Source organism: Mobula birostris, chromosome 6 (genome assembly GCF_030028105.1).
Source record: "Mobula birostris isolate sMobBir1 chromosome 6, sMobBir1.hap1, whole genome shotgun sequence".
Lineage (NCBI taxonomy): Eukaryota > Metazoa > Chordata > Chondrichthyes > Myliobatiformes > Myliobatidae > Mobula > Mobula birostris.
This window is the reverse complement of record NC_092375.1, coordinates 11,382,836-11,401,525: the sequence shown is the minus strand read 5'-3', so window position 1 is coordinate 11,401,525 and position 18,690 is coordinate 11,382,836. Positions and strand designations below refer to the sequence as shown.

At 43.2% G+C, this 18,690-nt stretch overlaps 1 long non-coding RNA gene across 2 annotated transcripts in view; it reads right to left on the bottom strand.

The window, feature by feature from the left end:
* Positions 1-3,880: 3,880 nt before the first annotated feature.
* LOC140199725 (uncharacterized) overlaps positions 3,881-18,690 on the bottom strand; it is a 33,943-nt gene continuing 19,133 nt past the window's right edge. Inside the window, exons 3-4 of one of the 2 annotated variants that reach the window (XR_011886475.1) lie at positions 7,022-7,146; positions 3,881-4,115 (exon numbers count right to left, since the gene is read on the bottom strand). This is a non-coding gene — a long non-coding RNA (uncharacterized lncRNA). Of the gene's footprint in view, positions 4,116-4,801; positions 4,836-7,021; positions 7,147-18,690 lie in introns of those variants that run through there. The other variant, XR_011886474.1, reaches the window with a different exon arrangement.

The following is an 18,690-nucleotide window of genomic DNA, read 5'->3' as shown; positions in this document are numbered from 1 at the left end:
TGCATCTAGCACTTCCTTCTTAGTTTTCCGTCTTTCTTCTAAGTCTGTCCATATTTCCTGCTGTATCTATTCTTTGTTTTTCATTCCAGCTCTGTATCTTAGACAAGCCTTACATGCTGCAAGGATCATCTCCACATACCATTGATCATCAAAAGGTCAGTCTTATTCTTGTTGTGTCCATTGAGTGGGCACCATGTCAGTTTGTGAATTTCAAGGTGTGGAAAGAGACCAGATTGTTCATGACACAGAATTCTACCAGTCTTTCACCCCTGTTATTCATCCATGCATGCCCATGACTCCAGTGTAGTGTGAGTTGTTATTTGCCATTTTAGTGTTTAGATCTCCCATGACGACGATTATGTCATGGCGTGGTGTTAACTCTGCCTCCGATAGCCGCTGTTCATCGAAGATGTCTTTTTCTTCAATGTCACTATCGTTAGTTGGAGCATAGCTCTGAGTCACAGTCATGTTCACTTGTTTCCCTTTCAGCCTGACCCTCATCAGTCTACTGTGGAATGGTTTCCGCTCCAACAAGCACTTTCAATGCCTTTCTTCAAAATGACTGCTACACCATCATGATGCTGACCATCCTCGCTTCCTGAGCGTAAAACTGTTTCACCTGATGCTGCTTGCAGTCTGCCAGACCCTGCCATCTGCTTTCACTGATACCCTGTAGACAGAGGTGGCAACGTATTTATGCAGTTATTTGTTCTGGCTTACCAGTGTTGTACATGGTTGGTACGTTTCAGAAACCAATTTATTTATGTATTTATTTATCTATTGAGATACAGTGCAGAACAGGCCCTTCTGGCCCTTTGAGCTGTGCCACCCAGCACACCCAGATTTAACCCTATCCTAACCACAGGATAACTTACAATGAACGAACCTACCAACTGGTACGTCTTTGGACTGTGGGAGGAAACAGGAGCACCTGGAGGAAACCCCACGGGGTGGGAATTGAACCCAGGTTGCTGGTGCTGTAAAGCACTGCGCTACTGCACCGGCCTCATTTTGGTCTTCGTCTTGGGGGTGTTCAGGGCTTCCTGCGTTGTGTCAAAAGTTTTCTTGTGGTTTTCACTATTGTTATCCATGCATTTTTAGTCTACTATCTACCCTTTGACCTGTTTAACATGGGCGACCCTACCAAGCATAAGGCCCTGACTCCAGCCAAGAGTGCTCTTCAAACCATGACAAGGTTGTGGTCCTCCCGAAGCTCATAACTTACACCTGCATAAAAATAAACAACAGAATAAACATAATGACACAAATACAAAACCGAGGGAGAGAACAAGAAACATAGCCTAAGGTTGCGTTATGGTCTCTGAGGTTGCTTTATGGCCGTGGGGAAGAAGCTCTTGTTGCACCTTGAGGTTTGGGTCTTCAGGCTCCTCACCTCCTTCCCAATTGTGCATGTTCTTGGTGGTGGGGGAGTCGTATCGGTGATGGACTTAGCTGAGTGAGTCTACCACTCTGTCACCTCTTATGTTCCTGTGCATTGGAGTTTCCGTACCAGGCTGTGACGCACCAAATCAGAATGCTCTCCACTGTACACTCATAGTCTTCCACCACATGCCAAATGTCCTTAAACGTCTAAGAAAGTCAGGACGCTGGCTAACTTCATATTGAAACCATGCTGACAATCGCATATCTCATTCCATTTTATAGCACACAGACCCTTCCACATTCTCCATTGATACCAGCAAGCAATAAAATGTCAGCCTGTAACACTGTCCTGACGGAGGACCTCGACCCGAAACGTCAACTGTACCTCTTCCTAGAGATACTGCTTGGCCTGCTGCGTGCACCATCAACTTTTATGTGTGTAGCCTGTAATACTAATTCTGTTTCTCCCTCCGCGGAGGCTGTATGATCAATCTGCTGAATGACCTGATGTGCTGAGTGCTTCATTTCAGATTTTCTGGAGTCCTTCAAATAACATAGAGTGGTCCTGATTTTAATATGCCTCATTTACTTCGTGTGTGTCTGCACGTGGCCAAGTGGTTAAGGCATTGGTCTAGTGATCTGAAGGTCGCTAGTTCGAGCCTCAGCTGAGGCAGCATGTTGTGTCCTTGAGCAAGGCACTTAACCACACATTGCTCTGCGATGACACCAGTGCCAAGCTGTATTGGCCCTAGTGCCCTTCCCTTGGACAACATCAGTGGTGTGGAGAGGGGAGACTTGCAGCATGGGCAACTGCTGGTCTTCCATAAAACCTTGCTCAGGCCTGCACCCTGGAAACCTTCCAAGGTGCAAATCCATGATTTCACAAGACTAACAGATGCCTATTCTATTCTATTACTTCTTGTCTACTGTTTTGTGAAATGTCCCAGCTTGCTTGTCTTGTTAAACCTAATACTAAGCCAAATGGTACAAGAGATTCCAGTACCCTTGGGCTAGGGAGGGAAAGCACTGGCTAGACTCCCATCCATGACTGATATCCAATGAGAATGGACTCCTGGGGAGAACAAGACAGGGTTTGGCTTGGCTGTGTTGTAATTCACAGTCTAGTAAACTTTTAATTATTTTCAGTAAAGCTCACAAGTGAAAAGTGGACCACACAGACGTCGTGTGCCTTGTACAATGGTTCCATCAAAAGAGAAACGAGAAATAAAAGATATCTGTGAGTTACGTACATGTCAAGCATGCTCTGAGCAGTCCATTTTGGAGAGCGCATGATGTAAAAGTTGCCCATCAGAAGCAAGTATTGCTAGATCGGCATTTAGTGCCTAATGTGAGTTGCAGTGCCATTCATAGAGCTGGGTCACTACAGAGAGTCAGAGAGAGTCAACTACATTTAAGGCTGCAATTATAGAGATGTTCAGCATAAAAACGTGCCCTTCACACAACCTCATCCATGCTGATGGTAATGCCTAACTACTCTAATCCCATTTGGCTGTATTAGGCCTGTGTCTCTCTCTACTCCTTTCCAATCCAATTACCTGTCCAAATCAGTCAAGTTTATTGTCATTTAACTATATACATGTATATATCATATATAACCATATAATGTATATAGAAATGAGAGAATGTTTCTTCAAACCAGGGTATTAAACAGTAGTACACATGACACACATAACACATGACAGTTTATTAGATTAGATTAGATTATGAGGACACGCAGTCCCCTTTTATTGTCATTTAGTAATGCATGCATTAAGAAATGATACAATGTTCCTCCAGAATGATATCACAGAAACACAAGACAAACCAAGATTAAAAAACACTGACAAAAACCACATAATTATAACATATAGTTACAACAGTGCAAAGCAATACCATAATTTGATAGAAGAACAGACCATGGGCACAGTAAAAAAAGTCTCAAAGTCTCTCGAAAGACCCATCATTTCACGCAGACAGTAGAAGGGAGAAACTCTCCCTGCCGTGAGCTTCCAGCGCTGCAAACTTGCCGATGCAGTACCCTGGAAACACCCGACCACAGCCGACTCTTGAGTCTGTCCAAAAACTGCGAGCCTCCGACCAGCTCTCCTACACCGAGCACCGAGCACCATCTCTGCTGAGCACTTCGACCCTGGCCCCGGCAACAGGCAATAGGCAAAGCTGAGGATTTGGGGCCTTCCCCTCCGGAGACTGTCGATCACACAGTAGCAGTGGCAGCAAAGCTGGCATTTCAGAAGTTTCTCCAGATGTTCCTCCGTGCTTCTCATGCCTGTCTCCATCAAATCAGGATTGTGCACGGCCCTTATTTAACAAATACGATATCATTTCAGAGCGGCCGCGAAATGTAAGTAAGGATAAAATCTACAGATGAATCACACATAAATAACCAACTAAAGTTCATTAATATTAAATATTGTGAGATATGGAACAGGTTAACCAATGTCACTTTGAATATGATATGGCAGGGAGTTCAGAGGCCTAATGACCATGGTCAAAAGCCAAAGAAAATGCTGGATGGATGGGTGGGATCTTTAATAATACGAAGGGCCCTGTGTGCACAATGCTCCTGATAAATGTCCCCAATGGATGATCATAGGGTCTCTATGATCCTTTCAGCTGTTCTTGTAGTTCTTTATAGGGACTTCTGGTCTGATGCTTAACTGCGACCATACCAGATGGAGATGCAATTTGTCAGGATGCTTGCAAAGGTGCTCCTGTAAAACACAGTGAAGATAGGGGGTGGGTGGGGGAGAGACTTGCTTGCCTTTTAAATAATAATTAAATGTACATACATCTAGACCATAGAACATAGAATGTTGCAGTAAAGTACAGGTCCTGACCTGTTAATCTACTCCAAGAGCATTCTAACCCTTCCCTTCTACAAAGCCCTCCATTTTTCTTTCATCTGTGTGCTAATCTATGAGTTTCCTAAACGCCTCTAATGTATCTGCTCTACCACCAGCTCTAGCAAGTTGTTCCACTCATTCACCACTCTCTGTGTAAAGAACTTATCTCTGACAGCTCCCCTATATTTTCCTGCAATCATTTATGCCCCCTTGTATTGGGCATGCCACAGTGGAAAAAAAAGGTTTCTGGCCATCCATTGTATGCCTCATATTAACCTATACAATTTATCAAGTCTCCTCTCATCCTCCTTTACTTCAAAGAGAAAAGCTGTAGCTCACTCAACCTATCTTCATAACACATGCCCATCAGGAGCGCTGCATACGCAGGGCCCTGAGTATCATTAAGGATCCCAGTCAACCCTCCAGCATCCTCTTTGACTTTCTACCAGGTGGGAGACTACGATGCATAAAAACAACAATGGTCAGGATGGGAAACAGTTTCTTACCCCACTCACAGTGGCATCCTGTTAAGTCTCTTCTCTACCTTCTTTAGAGTTTCCACGTTCTCCTAAAATGAGGTGACCAGAGCTGAACACAACATTCCAAGTAATTAATATTGTAATGTCTTTGTATCTGCTTCCATCATCTCCTCTGGAGCCTTGTTCTAGATTTTCTCCATCTTTCAGCTCACCTTTAAATTTCTCCTGACTCATCCTAAATTCATGTCCTCCAGTTCAAGACTCCCTGCCTTTGGGGAAAAAAAACATTCTATATCTATCCTATTTATGGCAGTCATAATTTTAGAAACCACTTTAAGTCACCCTTCACCCCTTCGAAAGAGAATAGGATCAGCCTCCTATAACTAAAGCTCTCCATTCCGAGTAACATATCGGTGAATTTCTTCTGCGCTGTCTCTATTGTTATCACATACTCCTCTGGTGTGTACGAAGTACGCTGAATATGCTAAATATGGTCTAAAAGGGGTTTTATACAACCACAACATGACACCCAGACTCATAATCTCCTTGGATACCTCTTCAAAAAACGTATTCATACAAACAGGCAGTTTGTGCGAGGCAGTCTAACTGTAAAGGGCAGAGCTGAGTATGATCATCTCTAATACCCAGTACTAGTTAGATGTACTAATGTAGAGTTTCAACCCAAACCGATGACAATTGGCTGCCAGTAATCTTTCTGCAAGGGTTGGTGTTGGGACTCCTTTTTTTTGTGTAATGATTTGGATGACTGAATTGACGGCTTTCTGGCCAAGTTTGCAGACAATACGAAGATAGCTGGAGGGGTAGGTAGTGTTGAGAAAGCAGGAAGTCTGCAGAAAGACTTAGAGAGATTAGGAGAATGAGCAAAGAAGTTGCTGATAGAATACAGTGTAGGGAAGTGTATGAACATGCACTTTGGTAGAAGGAATAAAGGCATAAACAAATTTCTAAATAGGGAACTAATTCAGAAATCAGTCCTGCAGAATCCCCTGAAGGTAAGCTTGCAGACTGAATCAGTAGCAAGGAAGGCAAATGCAATATTATTGACATTCAACTCTTGCTGCTGTCTGTAAGGTGACTATATTTTCTCTGTGATCACATGGGTTTCCTCTCAGTGCTCTAGTTTCCTCCCACAATCCAAAGGATTATTAAGGTTTGACATGCTATGTTGACTCCTGAAGCATGGCAACATTGACAATCTACCCCCAGCACATCCTTGACACAAGCAATGCATTTCACTGTGAGGTTCAGCGTATATGTGACAAATAAAGATAATTTAATAGAGTCACTGAGTAATAGAAAAGTACAGCACAGAAGCAAGCTCTTCAGCCCATCTAGTACATGCTGAACCATTTAAGCTGCCTAGTCCCATTGATTTGCATCCGAATCATAGCCTTTCATACCCCTCCCATCCATCAACTTCTCTTAAATGTTGAAACCAAGCTCTTGTGCATCACTTGCGTTGGCAGCTCGTTCCACATTCTCACAGCTCTCTGAATATAGACCTAAATATTCAATAATCTAATTACTTATCCTTCAGATCTGCCTTGAATTTCTCCCCTCTTATGTTAACCTGTGACCTCTAATGTTGTTGGCAAGAACAAAATTTTGTTCTAATCCCTGTCTCTAGCACTGGGTCACTTCTCAGGACCAAAACAGAATCAACTATGTTGCCAAGATTTTCGAGTTGAAGAAAGACTAGTCCAACAGTTATTCTTCTGTTAAGATTAATCATGAAACATTTTAGAAAGTAATTCCTTAGTTAATGAAGTGAATATTCCTATGGACTAAGTGGTTAAGGCATTGGACTAGCGATCTGAAGGTCGTGAGTTCGAGCCCCAGCCAAGGCAGTGTGTTGTGTCCTTGAGCAAGGCACTTAATCACACATTGCTCTGCGACGACACTGGTGCCAAGCTGTATGGGTCCTAATGCCCTTCCCTTGGACAACATTGGTGTCATGGAGAGGGGAGACTTGCAGCATGGGCAACTGCTGGTCTTCCATAAAACCTTGCCCAGGCCTGCACCCTGGAGAGTGAAGACTTTCCAGGCGCAGATCCATGGTCTCGCAAGTCTAACGGATGCCTAAAATAAATAAATAAATTCTTACAGAATTTGAAAATTTCTCTGTTTTAAAGATCCAGTCCACTTTTAATAACTTAAAGTTCAAAGTATATTTATTATCAAAATGCATACTGTATATGTCACCATATACTACCCTGAGATTAATTTTCTTGTGAGCATTGCAACAGAACTAAGAAATAAAATAGAATCAATTACCTTGGATGCTGTGAGAGTAGAGCTTGTATATTCTGTCTGTGACCATGTGAGTTTCCTTCAGTTGTGGGATAACAGGTTAATTGACTGCACCAAATTTCCTCTTGTGTGTAGGTTTGTGGCAGAATCTGTTGATCAGTATGCGGGGAGATGAAAAGGGGATTAGTATAAATGGGAGATAGATGGTCAGTTTGAATTCAGTGGGCCAAAGGGCCTGATTCTGAATCTGAATCTATAACTCTAACATTATGGGCTCATGTGATCTAAGCAACACACACAAAAAGTGCTGGTGAACGCAGCAGGCCAGGCAGCATCTCTAGGAAGAGGTACAGTCGACGTGTCGGGCCGAGACCCTTCGTCAGGACTAACTGAAGGAAGAGGTAGTAAGAGATTTGAAAGTGGGAGGGGGAGGGGGAGATCTGAAATGATAGGAGAAGACAGGAGGGGAGGGGTGGAACCAAGAGCTGGAGAAGGGAGAGGATCATGGGACGGGAAGCCTGGGGAGAAAGAGAAGTGGGGAGGGAAGCCCAGAGTGTGGAGAGCAGGCAAGGAGTTATAGTGAGAGGGACAGAGGGAGAAAAAAGAGAGAGAGAAAAAAAGGGGGAAAAATATATAAAATAAATAAATAAGGGATGGGGTGTGAAGGGGAGGAGGGCCATTAACGGAAGTTAGAGAAGTCAATATTCATGCCATCAGGTTGGACCTGCTGTGTTCACCAGCATTTTTTGTGTGTGTTGCTTGAATTTCCAGCATCTGCAGATTTCCTCATGTCATGTGATCTAAATTCAGATTCAGATTTCAAATTTATTTATCACATTGGAACATACAGTGAAATTCATGCAACGCACACAAAATTCTGAAGGAAAATACAGGCAACGGTTTGGGCCGAAACCCTTCAGCAGAGCTGGAGAGATAAAGCCGACGAGTAGATTTGAAAGGTGGGGGAGTGGAGACAGAAATGCCAGGTGACAAGTGAAACTTGAAGGGGGAGGGATGAAGCAAAGACCTAGCAAGTTGATTGATGAAAGAGACAGAAGGCCATGGAAGAAAGAAAAAAGGGAGGGGAGGGAGGTGATGGACAGGCAACGAGATAACATGGGAGAGGAACAAGGGAATGGGAAATGGTGGGGAGCAGCATTACTGGAAGTTTGAGAAATCGATGTTCATACCATCAGGTTGGAGGCTACCCAAACGGACTATAAGGTGTTGTTCCTCCAACCTAAGTGTGGCCTTATTCTGACAGTGCAGGAGGCCATGGATGGACATATTGAAATGGGAATGGGAAGTGGAATTAAAATAGGTGGCCACTGGGAGATCCGCTTGTTCTGGCAGATGGAGCGTAGATGCTCGTTGAAGCGGTCTCCTAATCTACAGTGATCTCACCGATATACAAGAGGCCACACCGGGAGCACTGAACACAGTGTATGACCCCAACAGACTCACAGGTGAAGTGTTGCCTCACCTGGAAGGACTGTTTGGGGCCCTGAATGGTAGTGAGGGAGGAGGTGTAGAGGCAGGTGTAGCACTTGTTCTGCTTGCAAGAGTAAGTGCCAAAAACAAGTCGTTTGCATCAACAACCATCACATTAGGCCCACTGAGTCCAAGCTGACCATCGACCATCCATTTACACCAATCTATTTTATTCTTCTCACATTCCCATCAACAGTCTCCTGATACCGTCACTCACTATATCCTGTACAGGGAGCCATAGAACGTTGGGCTCCGAGGTTACCAGAGCACCCGTATTTGTTAATTGTTGTCTTATCTAGAGTCATTAAGCCCTTGTGCTTTCTGTGTAATCTTGTCAAGTCTATTTTGACTGGCACAGGTTTTCCGTGTACCATGATTATTTAAAATGGACTCCCGATTGGAGGTTATCGTGGGGCTCTTGTGTTGAGAATGATTCATCTTGGGGTTTTGCTAGGTCAACCCAATGATCTTCTGTTAGAATTCCTATGTATAAACTCTTGTTTCTGTCTCTACATGGAAGTCTGTTGTTCCTCCACACCTGAGTTCAGTCATTGCCGTCGTTCACCGTGACACACTTACACAAGAAGGGAAATTTACTGCAGCCAATTAACTTGAGGATGTTCTGGGGGCATCCTGCAATTGTCACCATCCATTCTATCGCCAACATAGCATGCACACTACGCTCAGTAGAACAACACAGAACACAATGAGCAACAAAACAGCAAAACAAGCCTCTTTCCTCCACGCCACCCCCCACTCACACACATGGAGAATTCTCCAACTCTAGGACAAATCTAGAATGCTAAACCAGTTACATAACCTCTCAGCTATTTTATCCTGCACTTCTTAACCACATTTAATAAACACAAGAAGCATGTTGTGAAATAATTACAGTTTTCTTACATTCAATTTGTCCTATCCACATGAGAAAGGAACATTTCTCAATATAACTGTGGTCAACTAACAGGCTCTTTCTTAAGAACATTAGGTAATGAGGCATCACTTGTACTGTTATTTTTCCTGAAGATAATGCAGTTACAAGAGTTATGGATTCACTTTACTTTCTCGGATGGGTTGTTGGGGAGGCCCAGTCCATCACGGGAACCAACCTTCCCTCCAATGACTACGTCTGCACTTCCCACTGCCTCAGCAAAGCAGCCAGCAGAACTGAGAGTCCCTTGCACCTCAGTCACTCTCTCTTCCCCAACATCCCCTCTCCCTCACCACCCCCCTCACAAGATACAAAATGACACATTCAGAATGCTGCTGGAGGAACTCACCAGGTCAGACTGCATCTATGGAAATGAATGAACATTATTTCTCTCCACAGATGCTGCCTGACCTGCTGAGTTCCTCCAGATTTTGTGCGTGTTGCTCTGGATTTCCAGCATTTGTAGAATCTCTTGCGTTGAGACAGTACAAAAACTTGTGAGCACTTATAACTAGGCTCAAGGACGACTTCTATCATGATCTTCAATGTATCCTTATCCTCTAAAAGATGAGCTCCTGATCTCTCAATCACTTTCTGGACTTTGCATTTTATTATTTGTGTTTCGAGGTACAGCTCAGGAACAGGCTCTTCTGGCCTAATGAGCCTGCGCTGCCCAATTACACCCACTTGACCTTTAACCCTCATCTTCAAAGTGTGGGAGGTAACCAGAGCACCAAGAGGAAACCTATCTGGTCATGGGGAGAAGCTCCTTACAGGCAGCGGTAGAGATTGAACACCGATTGCTGACGCTGTAAAGTGTTGTGATAACTACTACACTATCTTGCCTCAGGTAAACTCCTTGTTCTGACAAAATGACAGCAATTTACCTTTAAATATTAGAAGATTCAAGATTCAAGATTGTTTAATGTCATCTCTTGTACACAAATGCAAAAGAGACTGAAATAATTGTAACAACCCACACAAAGGGCTGGAGGAACTCAACAGGACAGGCAGCATCTAGGAAAACAGTACAGTCAACTTTTTGGGCTGAAACCCTTCAGCAGGACTGCACTTTGTGTGTGTTGCTCAGATTTCCAGCATCTGCAGATTTTCTCTTGTTTGTGATTGAAATAATTGTTACTTTAGATCTGATGCAGCACAATAAAACATGAACAATAAAGAACGCAATAATTAACCTCCAGGTTGAGTCAGTAGTGAAGAAGGCGAATGCAATGTTGGCATTCATTTCTAGAGGAATAGAGTATAGGAGCAGGGATGTGATGTTGAGGCTCTATAAGGCGCTGGTAAGACCTCACCTGGAGTACTGTGGGCAGTTTTGGTCTTCTTATTTAAGAAAGGATGTGCTGACGTTGGAGAGGGTACAGAGAAGATTCATTAGAATGATTCCGGGAATGAGAGGGTTAACATATGAGGAACGTTTGTCTGCTCTTGGACTGTATTCCTTGGAGTTTAGAAGAATGAGGGGGAACCTCATAGAAACATTTTGAATGTTGAAAGGCATAGACAGAGTGGATGTGGCAAAGTTGTTTCCCATGTTGGGGGAGTCTGGTACAAGAGGGCATGACTTAAGGATTGAAGGGCGCCCATTCAGAACAGAGATGAGAAGAAATTTTCTTAGCCAGAGGGTGGTGAATCTGTGGAATTTGTTGCCATGGGCGGCAGTGGAGGCCAAGTCATTGGGTGTATTTAAGGCAGAGATTGATGGGTATCTGAGTAGCCAGGGCATCAAAGGTTATGGTGAAAAGGCGGAGGAGTGGGACTAAATGGGAGAATGGATCAGCTCATGATAAAATGGCGGAGCAGACTCGATAGGCAGAATAGCTGACTTCTGCTCCTTTGTCTTATGGTCTTAATAACAAAAAATCTCAATAACTATAAATATATAAGATACCTTCTATAGGCTGTACATAAGGAGACTGACAGAAAATAGTACAGCAGTGCTGCAGCTAGTGGGGGTGTTGATCAGTCTTATTATTTGAGGAGGTAACTGTTTTTGAGTTTGGTGGTCCTGGCATGGATGTTACGTAGCATCCTCCTGATGGAAGTGGGACAAACTATCCACAAGCACAAGGACATGAGGAAATAATAATTAAATTAAACAATTTTCACGACATACAGTATGCGAGTGATGATAAACTTGATTCTGATATGGGTCTCTATCATGGACTGAGAATGGGAAGGTGGCAGGGAGAGGGGAGTCATGGTTAGGAAAAGGAGAAGGGAGAGTGGAGACAATGGGAAGCACCACAGGGACATTCTGTAATGATCAATAAACCAGTTGTTTGGAATCAAATAACCTTGCCTGGTGTCTCACTGCTGGGTGTGTCTGCACCCGCACCACCCCTTGCCCCTAGCACTTTGTCTCTGCCATCTGACACATACCCCTCCCGCAGCACTCCACCCTCCCCATTCCCAACATCCTTTACTCCCACCAGACTTACAAACTTGCTCTCTTCTCCGTATTTACAAATACAGTACCATGTGAAAGTCTCAGGCACCCTAGCTATATACAATATATGTGCCTAAGGCTTGCCAAAGATTTGAGAGATTCACTACCTTCCATGGAAAGAATTTTTTATGGCCCTTGATTTTAGACGGCAAACTCCTTATTTGCTAACTACGTCCCTTTATGAGATTCTCCCACTATTTTAACCTTGAGCGGAGATAAACAGATTTGTAGGAGTATTGCCAAACTGACAATGGCGAATTTGAACTTGCTTTAGCTAATGCAGTGAAAAGGACCAGGACCCTATTATTTAAACCAATAAATTCAGAAGTTGGAGTGAGGGAAAATATCTGCTGCACTTCCTATTCTGGTGTACAAGCAACTTGAGTTTTATATTAATAGTGTCATGGAGTCATACAGAATGGATATAGGCCCCTTGGCCCAAATGGTCCATGCTGACCAAGAGTCCCATCTGAGCTAGTTAGTTCCATTTGCTTGTGTCCCTCAAAACCTTTCTGATCACATACTGTCCAAGCACCTTCCAAATATTGTTAACATACCTGCCTCAACACTTGCCCTGGCAACTCATTCCATGCACCGACCTCAGGGAGAAAAATTACCCCTCAGGTTCCTATTACAATTTTGTCCTCCCACCTTCAGTCTATGTCCACTGGTTCTTCAACCTCCCTAAAAAAGACTGTGCAAATTCACCTGTCTATGACTCTCAGAATCAGAATCAGGTTTATTATCATTGTTATATGAGTAAGAGTGGGCACATGGCCAAGTGGTTAAGGCATTGGGTGAGTTCGAGCCCCAGCCGAGGCAGCGTGTTGTGTCCTTGAGCAAGGCACTTAATCACACATTGCTCTGCAACGACACCTGTGCCAAGCTGTATGGGTCCTAATGCCCTTCCCTTGGACAACATTGGTGTCGTGGAGAGGGGAGACTTGCAGCATGGGCAACTGCTGGTCTTCCATACAACCTCACCCAGGCCTGTGCCCTGGAGAGTGAAGACTTTCCAGGCGCAGATCCATGGTCTCGCAAGACTGACGGATGCCTTAAATTATATGAGTAACTTAGTGATTAGCACAACGCTTTACAGTGTCAGCAATCCGGGCTCATTTCCTGAGGCTGTCTGAAAGAAGTTAGTATGTTCTCCCTGAGAATGCGTGAGATTCCTTCAGGTGCTCCGGTTTCCTCCCACAGTCAAAGGCATACCAGTTGGTAGGTTAATTGGTCATTGTAAGTTGTCCCGTGATTAGGCTATGGTTAAATCGGAGATTGCTAGGTGGTGTAGCTTCAAGGGCTGGAAGGGCCTACTCCATTGCTATATCTCAATAAATAAATAAAGGTAAATAAATACACTATGAAATTTGTTATTTTGTGGCAGTGGCACAGTGCAATCTATAAAATATAAAGTACGATAAGAAGTATATGTAAAAATATAAATACATAGTGCAAAAAGAGAGCAAAAATAGTGAGGTAGTGTTCCTGGGTTTATTGTCCATTCAGAAATCTGATAGTGGAGGTGGAAAAGCTGTTCCTTCAATGTTGAGTGTGTGTCTTTGGGCTCCTGTACCACCTCCCTGATGGTAGCAATGATAAGAAGGATGTCCTGGGTGGTGGGGCTCCTTAATGATGGATGTCACCATATGAGGCGTCACCTTTTGAAAAAGTCCTCAGTGCTGGGAGGCTGGTGTCCATGATGACGCTGGATGAATCTACAACCCTCTGCAGATTTTGCTGATCCTGTGCAGTGGCCCTGGTTGTATCACAGCCTGGTATGGCAGGGCCAATGCAGAGGATTGTAAGAACCTGCAGAGGGTAGTAGACTCAGTCTGCTCATCTCAGGCACAATCATTAAATATATATGAACTTCCCCACCATCAATGATTTCTTACGCCAGTGGTGCCTCAAGAAACCGGCATCCAACACTAAGGATCTTCATCATCCAGATCATGCCTGCTTCTCATTACTAGCATCAGGGAGGAAGTACAAAAGCCTGAAAACCCACACTCAATGATTCAGGAACTGTCATCAGATTTCTGAATGTTCCATGAGCCTACAGCTGCCTCATCAATTTTTTTGCACTATTTGTTTATTTTACAATTTAATGTAATGTTATGTCTTTGTACTGTTACAAAACAAAAAAAAAATTCAAATCACCCAGGAAACCTCTCAAGCTTGAATAAAATCCAGAATGGTGAGAATACTTAGCAGGTCAGGCAGCATCTGTGGAGGGAGAAACCGAAATCGGTAGTTCAAGTCAATGATTCATCATCTGAAGTGGACAAGTGGGAAAATAAGCTTGTTGAAGTTGGAGAGAAGGGTGGAGAGGTTGGAGGGAAGGCTATGAGTCATGAAGAGCAAATTTGTTCAGATAATATGGGATGACCCTTCATTATCATGCACTTTGGTAATAGAGATAAATGTGCAGACTATTTTCTAAATGGGAAGAAAATCCAAAAATCTGAGATGCTAAGGGCCTTGGGAGTCCTTGTGCAGAACACCCTAAAGCTTAACTTACAGGTAGGGTTGGCGGTCAGGAAGCCAAATGCAATGTTAGCATTCATTTCAAGAGGTCTAGAATACAAGAGTAGGGATGCAAGGCTTTATAAGGCACTGGTGAGGCCTCACCTTGAGTATTGTGAACAGTTTTGGGCTCCTCATCTAAGAAAAGATGTGCTGGCATTGGAAAGGGTTCAAAGAAGGTTCACAAGGATGATTCCAGGAATAAAAAGGTTAGAATATGAGGAATGTTTGATGGCTCTGGGTCTGTACTTGCTGGAATTTAGAAGGATGAAATGGGATCTCGTTGAAACCTTTTGAACATTGAAAGGCATAGACAGAGTAGATGTGGAAAAGGTGTTTATCCATGATGAGGGAGTCTAGGCCGAGAAGGCACAGCCTCAGGATAGAGGGGCATCCAGTTCAGACAGAGCTGCTCAAAAATTTCTTTAGCCAAAGGGTGGTGAATTTGTGGATGCCAGTTTGTTGAGTGTATTTAAGACAGAGTTTGATAGGTTCTTGATTGACACAACAACAAAGGTTACAGGGAGTGGGGCTGAGGAGGGTTAAAAAGGATCAGCCATGATTGAATGGTGGAGCTGACTTGATGGGGCAAATGGCCTAATCCTGCTTCTCTCTGTTATGGTCTTATCATCAAGGCAGTCATCAGATTAAGATGAAGAAAGTTCTCAGCCCAAAACGTCATCTGTTTATTCCTCTCCGTAGATGCTGCCTGACGTACAGAGTTCCTCTGGCATTTTGTGTGTGTCATTTTGATCACTGCCCAACAAACATTCCAACTGGATCAGGTATTGGCTGACCTTCAGTCATAACATCATTGGCTTATTACGATGGTGACATTCAGTTGGCTAATTTCTTCCAGGAATTCATGAATGGTCTAGGTTATGTTTATAAGAAATTACAACTTGGTGGTCAAACTTTGAAAATGCCAATCTCTGCCAGGAATAAGTTTAAAATTTGGGTAGGGAATTATCCTTTCCCAATCCTCTGATTATTTTGTCCACTTATTTCAAATCGGTAGCTAGCTGTTGAATATTCAGTACAGGTGGAAGTTCTCAGCTGGACAACACATGAGCTCCAGTTGTAGCCCCACCTTACCTCAGGGCTTGGAATTACCCTATCCATACTGTTCATAATTTTGTGTACCTCTATCAAATCTCCTCTCAATCTTCTATGTTCCAAGGAAAAAAGTCCTAACCGATTCAATCTTTCCTTTTAACTCAGGTCCTCCAGTCCTGGCAACATCCTTGTAAATTTTCTCTGTATTCTTTCAACCTTGTTTACTTATCTCTTCCAGGTAGGTGACCAAAACCTACCTACAGGAAAGATGCTCTGCGGTTCGCATCTGAGGACTCACTTTTGCTCTAAATGCTATTTGCTTACTTTTATTGTCTGTACAATTTGTTTTTATTCTCTCCCTGCACATTGGATGTTTGTCAGTCTTTTTTTAATGAGTTCTCAAGGTTGTATAATGTATACATACTTTGATAATAAATGTACTTTGAACTTAAGTAATGTAGGATTAGTGTATATGGTTATTTTTATATTATAGAGACACAGCACAATAACAAGCCTTTCCAGACCAGAGTTCCCACACTGCCCAATTACTCCCATGTGACCAATTAACCTGCTAACCCGCATGTTCTTGGAATGTGGGAAGAAACTGAAGCACCTGGAGAAAACCCTCTCGGTCACAGGGAAAATGTACAAACTCCTTACAGTCTCCGGCAGAATTGAACCTGGGTCGCAGTGTACTAACCACTAGGCTACCATACTGAAATCACTGTTGACGATCAGTGTGGATCAGTGTGAGCCAAAGGGCCTTTTTCCCAGCAACTTAATCCCATGATTTTTCGATAATTTGATGGCATTAAATTTAGTTTGATGCCTTGTGTATTGGAAGATATGGTTGAAGGGAATTTCAGAATTGTTGCTCCAGAAACTAAACAACTCAGAATTAAACTCACAAACATTGGCAAAATAATTCTGGAGAAAATAATTGAACTAGAAAACTATTCCTGTGAGTAATGGCTTGTGGGAAGCAGCCAGCAAGTTCTTTAGTTGATGACAAATGTTATGGGATGTCATAGATGTGTCAATGTAGTTTTGCCCATGCTCTTAGGTGTTGTTGGCACACATACTCATGATACCTCTACAGAAGCTCAGAGTTGACCAATTTCTGCCCTTTGAGCATTTGATATTTCACTCAGCCTTCCAGGATGCTCATTCAGTGGGACTTGCAAGTTCCCATTTGACAACTTCCTTTCGAAAAACGGCCAACACTAACAAGCAAGTAATTAATGTCATTTCTCTGAGTTCTGCACTTTGTCAAAACAGAGGTAATAGTGTTGCAAGTGCATGTATACATCTTTTATGTTTGTTTTTAAGGCCAATGCTGATCTTAAGTGTTGGAAGAGCAAAAGTCATGGGAGCAGAATTTGGCCATTCAGCCCATTGAGTTTGCTCAGGTCTCATTTATTTTCCCTCTCAGCACCATTCTCCTGCCTTCTCCCCATCATCTTTGAAGCTCTTACTAATTAAATAGCTATAAACCTTAGCTTTAAATATACCCAATGACTTGGCCTCCACAGCTGTCTGTGGCAATGAAATCCAGAGATGCCCAAACTCTGGCTAAAGTAATTCCTCCTCATCTAAAGAGGATACCAAAAGTTTCTTCAGATACAAAAAGTGGTAAAGAAAGGCGAGAGTAGATACTGGACTTCAGGAAATTGATGCTGGAGAGTTAATAATGGAGGAAACGAAAACTATGGAAAATGCCAGCAGTATGCCGGAGGTTCAAGAGCGTCAAGGGGCAGAAGTGTGCATAGTCGCCATTCCCAGGGAGAAGGTGTTTTAGAAACTGAAAGGTCTATGGTAGGTAAGTCAGCTGGACCAGATGGACTACACCCCAGGGTTCTGAAGGAGGTAGCTGAAGAGATTGTGGAGGCATTAGTAATGATCTTTCAGGAATCAATTGACTGCAGCATGGTTCCAGAGGACTGGAAAATTGTAAATTCCACTCCACTCTTCAAGAAAAGAGAAAAGAAGAAGAAAAGAAATTATAGGCCAGTTAGTCTGATCTCAGTGGTTGGGAAGATATTGAAGTTGATTGTTAAGGATGGGGGTCTCAGGGTACTTGGAGGCTCATGATAAAAGAGGCTGTAGTCAGCATGGTTTCCTTAAGGGAAAAACTTGCCTTACAAATCTGTCGGAATTCCTTGAATAAACAACAAGCAAGATAGCCAATGGAGAATCAATGGATGTTGTGTACTTGGATTTTCAGAAGGTCTTTGACAAGGTGCCACACATGAGGCCGCTTAACAAGTTGAGAGCCAATGGAATCATAGGGAAGATTATATAGGCATCCGTTAGTCTCATGAGACCATGGATTTGCGCCTTGGAAGGTTTTCCAGTGCGCAGGCCTGGGCAAAGTTGTATGAAAGACCGGCAGTTGCCCATGCTGCAAGTCTCCCCTCGCCACACCACCGATGTTGTCCAAGGAAAGGGCATTAGGACCCATACAGCTTGGCACCGGTGTTGTTGTAGAGCAATGTGTGGTTAAGTGCCTTGCTCAATGACACTACACGCTGCCTCAGCCAAGGCTTGAAATAGCGACCTTCAGATCACTAGACGAACGCCTTAACCACTTAGCCACGTGCCAACACTAGGGAAGATACTACCATGGATAGAGCATTGGCTGATTGGCAAGAGGCAAAGAGTGAGAATAAAGGGAGTCTTTTTTGGTTGATTGCTGGCGACTAGTTATGTAAAATGGGGGTCTGTGTTGGGACAGCTTCTTATTACATTATATGTCAATGACTTGAATGCTTTGTTGCTAGCTTTGCGGATGATACAAAGATAGGTGGAGGGGCAGGTAGTCTTGAGGAAGCAGAGAGGAGAGAGAAGGACTTAGACAGATTAGGAGAATGGTCAAAGGAGAATCGGATGAAATATAGAGTCAGAAGGTGTATGGCTATGCTCTTTGGTAGAAGAAATAAAAGGGTAGACTATTTTTTAAATGGAGAGAAAACTCAAAAATCTGAGGTGCAAAGGGACTTAAGAGCCTTGTGTAGTATTCCCTAAAAGTCAACTTGCACGTTGAGTCCATGGTGAGGAAGGCAAATGTGATGTTAGCATTCGTTTCAAGAGGAATATAATATAAAAGAAAGGATGTAATGTTGAGACTTTAGGAAGCACTGGTAAGGCCTCACTTGGAGTATTGTGAGCAGTTTTGGACCCTTATCTAAGAAGGGATGTGCTGATATTAGAGAGGGT